This window comes from Bison bison, unplaced genomic scaffold (genome assembly GCF_000754665.1).
Source record: "Bison bison bison isolate TAMUID 2011002044 unplaced genomic scaffold, Bison_UMD1.0 scf7180017864376, whole genome shotgun sequence".
Taxonomy (NCBI): Eukaryota; Metazoa; Chordata; class Mammalia; order Artiodactyla; family Bovidae; genus Bison; species Bison bison.
The window spans coordinates 3,602,327-3,608,503 of record NW_011494948.1 but is presented as its reverse complement, the minus strand read 5'-3'; positions in this window follow the sequence as shown (position 1 = coordinate 3,608,503).

The window sequence follows — 6,177 nt, the reverse complement described above, 5'->3', positions numbered from 1 at the left end:
GGATTTGGAATAGCTCAACTGGAATTCCATCACCTCCACTAGCTTTGTTCGTAGTGATGCTTTCTAAGGCCCACTTGACTTCACATTCCAGGATGTCTGGCTCTAGGTGAGTGATCACACCATCATGATTATCTGGGTCATGAAGATCTTTTTTGTACAGTTCTTCTGTGTATTCTTGCCATCCCTTCTTAATATCTTCTGCTTCTTTTAGGTTCATACCATTTCTGTCCTTTATTGAGCCCATCTTTGCATGAAATGTTCCTTTGGTATCTCTGATTTTCTCGAAGAGATCCCTAGTCTTCCCCATTCTGTTGTTTTCCTCTATTTCTTTGCATTGATCGCTGAAGAAGGCTTTCTTATCTCTTCTTGCTATTCTTTGGAACTCTGCATTCAGATGTTTATATCTTTCCTTTTCTCCTTTGCTTTTCACTTCTTTCCACAGCTATTTGATATTTAAAGATATCAAGTATACTTTGCATTTATGTTTTTTTTTTTTAAAGGCGATACACTGACACCTTTTTCTGTTAGCTGAGAAAATTCCAAGGTGTAACAACTATTTATAAACTCTGGAAACCATGTCCCTAAGAGATACTAAGATTCCTTTCTTGCCCACAAGCATCTTTGACCTAAATTTTTGCATTGTAATTTTCTCAAGGGAATGATGAAATTTCTCTGTAAATGGCCAGAGGAAAAACTAAATGTAGGATTTGAAATCCTTAAGATTTCTGTTGAAAGTGTTTAACTTTTTTTGTTATAGTGCAAAAGCATTTGTAGACAATGTTCAAGTATAGCTATGTTCCAATAAAGCTTTATTACACACCAAAAAATGTGCTAGACAAAATTTGGCCTGCTGGCTGAAGTTTGCTAACCCCTGCTTTACAGTTTAGACCAGGGATCCCTGAATTGATCACATACACTGTCATTTAAACGGCTTCATGTGCATATTCCTGATAGGTGATTTTCTTTATTTATAGGACTTTACAAATACCACTGTCGTTTTATTCAGTATGAAACATGCACAAAATAGTATAAGGAACAAATAAAATACGCAGGTAGAAAGTTTTCAGTTCAGTTCAGTTCAGTCGCTCATTTGTGTCTGACTCTTTGCCACCCCATGAATCGCAGCACGCCAGGCCTCCCTGTCCATCACCATCTCCTGGAGTTCACTCAAACTCATGTCCATCGAGTCGGTGATGCCATCTAGCCATCTCATCCTCTGTTGTCCCCTTCTCCTCCTGCCCTCAATCCCTCCCAGCATCAGAGTCTTTTCCAGTGAATCAACTCTTCTTTGCATGAGGTGACCAAAGTACTGGAGTTTCAGCTTTAGCATCAGTCCTTCCAAAGAACACCCAGGACTGATCTCCTTTAGAATGGACTGGTTGTATCTCCTTGCAGTCCAAGGGACTCTCAAGAGTCTTCTCCAACACCACAGTTCAAAAGCATCAATTCTTTGGTGCTCAGCTTTCTTCACAGTCCAACTCTCGCATCCATACATGACCACTGGAAAAACCATAGCCTTGACTGGATGGACTTTTGTTGGCAAAGTAATGTCTCTGCTTTTGAATATGCTATCTAGATTGGTCATAACTTTCCTTCCAAGGAGTAAGTGTCTTTTAATTTCATGGCTGCAGTTACCATCTGCAGTGATTTTGGAGCCCCCAAAAATAAAGTCTGATACTGTTTCCCCATCTATTTGCCATAAAGTGATGGAACCAGATGCCATGATCTTAGTTTTCTGAATGTTGAGCTTTAAGCCAACTTTTTCACTCTCCTCTTTCACTTTCATCAAGAGACTTTTTAGTTCCTCTTCACTTTCTGCCAAGTTAGTTTTACTTGACATCATAAAGATTGTCCTACCCACCTTCTGGTGTGTGAAGAACTCCAGTGAACACTTACCTAGATACAGTTGATAAGGCAATAACATGAATAAAATTTTCTTTTGAAATATTTGGTTAGCTTTTACTTGCTATGTTACTTAAAATGACAGTTTCCTTTATAGTGGAGTGAGAGATAATAACAGCCACACGGCTTTTAGCATTAATACTGATGTCTGGTTTCTTTCTTCCTCCTGTCTTTTTGCCTTCCTTCCTGCCTTTCTCCCTCCTCCTTCTTGCCTTGTGCTTCCTCCCTCCCTGCTTCCTCTCTTCCTCCCTACTTTCCTCCCTTCAAACTTTCTTGAGTTAACAGTTTTGACTAATAGCTATCAGTCCTAATATGGATTTAATTTCTCTTTTCACTTATGAAGGCTGAAATGAAGTGGATAAGCCTTTGGTATTTCTATAGAGTGCTCTATTCTATTTTTGCTTCTTTGTTTCTATACAAAGAAAAAGTGCTTTGTTTTTGTTGATTTTAGACTTTGAATTTTTATGTTTTGAGCTATTGCTGCTTAAAATTACTACAAGCAGAGTGCCATAGGTGTGTTGGTTTAAAAGAAATACAGATTATGTAAAAAGTCTTCTAAATCAAAATTCTTTTAAGCATTACTTCTCTCAATACTTTGCTCTATTTTCACTTGTGGTTTAAAATATACATGAGTATATAAATATGTATATATTCATCTAAAATATTCACCCTTAGCCATTTTAAGGAAAAATACAAATTTTTCTATTATTAAACATTTATAGTTTTTCATAAACATATCAAATATTCATCTCTATCCTTTGTCCAAGCAAACATAAAAATGCATAGCTTTTAACATGAGTACTTACATGTATTTCCCAATGTATTTAAGTCATGACAAGTATTAAAATAAAAATGCAATATGTCTTTCTTCAGATTTCACAAGTATATTCTAAATATTTATGTTAGTAGGTAAGCTAAGGTATATTTACATCCTTTTGGTCAATGTGTGTTGAATATGTATTTATATAATATAGATCTGAGAAGCTGTGAGATATATCAGATAGAGAAAAGAGATGTCTCATGAAAATTTTTCAGTTCAGTTCAGTCACTCAGTCTTGTCCAACTCTTTACGACCCCATGGACTAGAGCGTGCCAGACTTCCCTGTCAATCACCAACTCCCAAAGCTTGCTCAAACTCATGTCCATCGAGTCAGTGATGCCATCCAATCATCTCATCTTCTGTCATCCCCTCCTCCTCCTGCTTTCAATCTTTTCCAGCATCAGGGTCTTTTCCACTGGGTCAGTTCTTCGCATCAGGTGGCCAATGTATTGGAGCTTCAGCTTCAGTCCTTCCAACAAATATTCAGAACTGGTTTCCTTTAGGATTGACTGGTTGGATCTCCTTGCAGTCCAAGGGACTCTCAAGAGTCTTCTCCAACACCACAGTTCAAAAGCATCAATTCTTCAGCACTCAGCTTTCTTTATAGTCCAGCTCTCACATCCATACCTGATTACGGGAAAAACCATAGCTTTGACTACATGGACCTTTATTGGCAAAGTAATGAAAATTATTGAGTTGGACAAAAAGTTGATTACAGAAAAACCTGAACAAAGTTTAAGCCAACTCAATACATTCTATTCTTAGTTTTTCCCACTAAAATTCTATGTGACCTTAATAAATAACTACTATTTCCCAGTCCCAGCTTCTTGATTTAGAGGTAAAGTTGGAGAATTAAAAGAACTCTTTTTTAGGGCCATTCGATCTCACAACAGATATAACAGCACGGCCTATATACATGCGGCAGAAATTGGTAATCATTTCACCTAAATCCTTAACTCTGGGGTCGAATCATATAGATAGTGCAGTTGTTAATTTAAATTCACTTGGGGCTTCTTCCAAATTCTGGGGAATTTACACTATGTAAACCTTTAAAAAGAAATAGTTATAGAGATTTGATTCCAGCTTATTCTCCAGTCAAAATTAGTATCAGTAAAGCGACTTCTCAAATTGGGGAAAAGATGTGACGGGTGGGAGGAGGCAGAGTCAGAATCTCAGTGTTACTAACATCTTTTCCTCCAGCCTCCCAAAACCCCAGAAAGCTCATTTGATCACTATGTGTAACTTCGTAATTCAATCCAGTGTTACCTGTCAGGGCACATTCTGAAACTCTCAGGCCTATGATGGGAAAGTTAGGTAATAAGTGATGGTGAAGCTCTTTGTATTTAAGTGAATATATGATCATCATATATTCTGTCTGTTATTACAAACAACCAAAAGACACAGCAACCAGCTATTTATGTTCTCATTTCTGGAATAATAATGTTTGTAGTTACTGTTCTAAAGGCAATCTCAATTACAGTGTTGTCTTCTAAAACCATCTTTCTCTTGCTTTCCCTACTTTCTTCCCTCATTAGCAGTGTGCAAAATCTACCACAATACCACACATCCCACCATTTAAAGATCCATTTCTTTACATCTAAATGGCATTTTGGTGTGGTATCCATTAAAAAAACTGCACTGTTTAAAAACCTTTGTCATTCAGTACTTGAGTGAGACTTAGAGGACAGCTGGATGAGGTTGACAACCTGAGGATGAGAGGTTAGTTGAGTAGAGTCCCGAAACAAGCTGATAGGATATTGTGGGGAAAAGATAAAGTTAAAAGTAGCACATTAAACTCTTTTCCCCAACATCATCTCTTGTAATCACATTGAAGGAGGTCCCTTAGAAGATCAGATTTAAACCCCACTTCCAAAATCCTCATAGCATACCCAGAAACAATAGTTTGTCCTTCACATTGATCTTGTCAACTAGCCCCACAGTTCAGACACAATTTCCCTGTTTTCCCTGAGACACAGATGGCTAATGTTAATTTTGTTTAACCTTTAGGTGGAACCCTTGCCTTTTTGACAATGATAAAGAAACCAATGTGATTTTAAGATACCCTTGTATATGGACACTTGTTTTTTTCTTTTTTTCCAAAACCTTTACAAAAGTTCCCCTCACTCCTCAACCATTCATTTTACTTTTTATAACTAATGGGTATACTAAAATATTATAAATAATTGAATACTTTAAATTCTTTCAATTTTGTTAGAGATATATCTGTGTAAATTGTGGATGAAATAAAGTTGTAGAATGAGAAAAAGATATATATCCCTTATATATTTGACTTCTACAGATATTATTGAATCACTTTTTTTTTTTTTGAATAGTTAACCAGAGTAATATTAAACAATTGAATTCCAGGTCAGCAAATACATACAAACCTCAATGTTGCTTTTATCTACAGCTTTTCATGTTGAAAATCACTTTTTTAGTCTGCCCTATGGGATAGCTATGTGTTCTAGTGGATTTGCTATTATATAATCATATTTCTGGTAATTTAAAAGCAAGAGGGTCATTGAGGAATGCTTAATTTGGCCTACAGTAGTCAGCCATCATCACAGTTACTTTGTTGTTACCAAATTTAGAAATGAGTTTTAAAATGTGTTTTTCAAGTTCATCTATACAGAAGGAATTAATTTAAAATATATTTTATTTATGTGACTTATATCCTTCATGATTCATATTTGGGCTTGTCTTCAGGCAAAAGCAATGTTAGCTTTCTTGGGGGAAACTCCTTTAATTTGATAGTGGTAATGTTTTGACAGCTGGTAATTTGCTTATTTACATCTTACTGATTATTAATAGATCTTCTAGTGCAACAGTTAGTTATATAAACTAGCAACCTGCAGTTAAAGAATCCTTATTTCCTATTAATTACCCCACTAAGAGAAAACAGATTAGTTTTTTCTTGAGTATTATCATTAACATCATGAGATATTTCTCATCTCAATGTAATAGTGATTATTATTTCATGCGTAGGATAATAGATATCTACCTTGAACATTGCAAGATTCTTTTCCAGTTCACCAGCTATTACTATAGATTTGCACTTTATAAACAATTTCAGTAGAGATGGTGCTTTAGCTACTGTTGTTTTGTTGGGATGAGATAACCTAGAAAAGTTTAAGTAACTTGTTTAGCTTCTCCACATTATGCAAAAGATCTTTCCTTGTTTTCAGTGAATAGGGCATTTTGAGGGAAGAAGTTCCTTTAAATATGTTCATAGGAATATATTATATTCAAATGGTGAGATGTATATAAATGTAACAAAGCACTTTAGCAATTATGATGCACTTGGCACTTCATTTGTGGTAAAACATAAGGCTATTTATAAAATATGTAAAGTGGTTGATTTGACTGAAGATGTTTCCAGCAAAAGATGGATTTTGTTTGTTTTAATGTGGCAATATCCATTAACAAGTCTTTATGAAAAACAATTTCCTAAATTT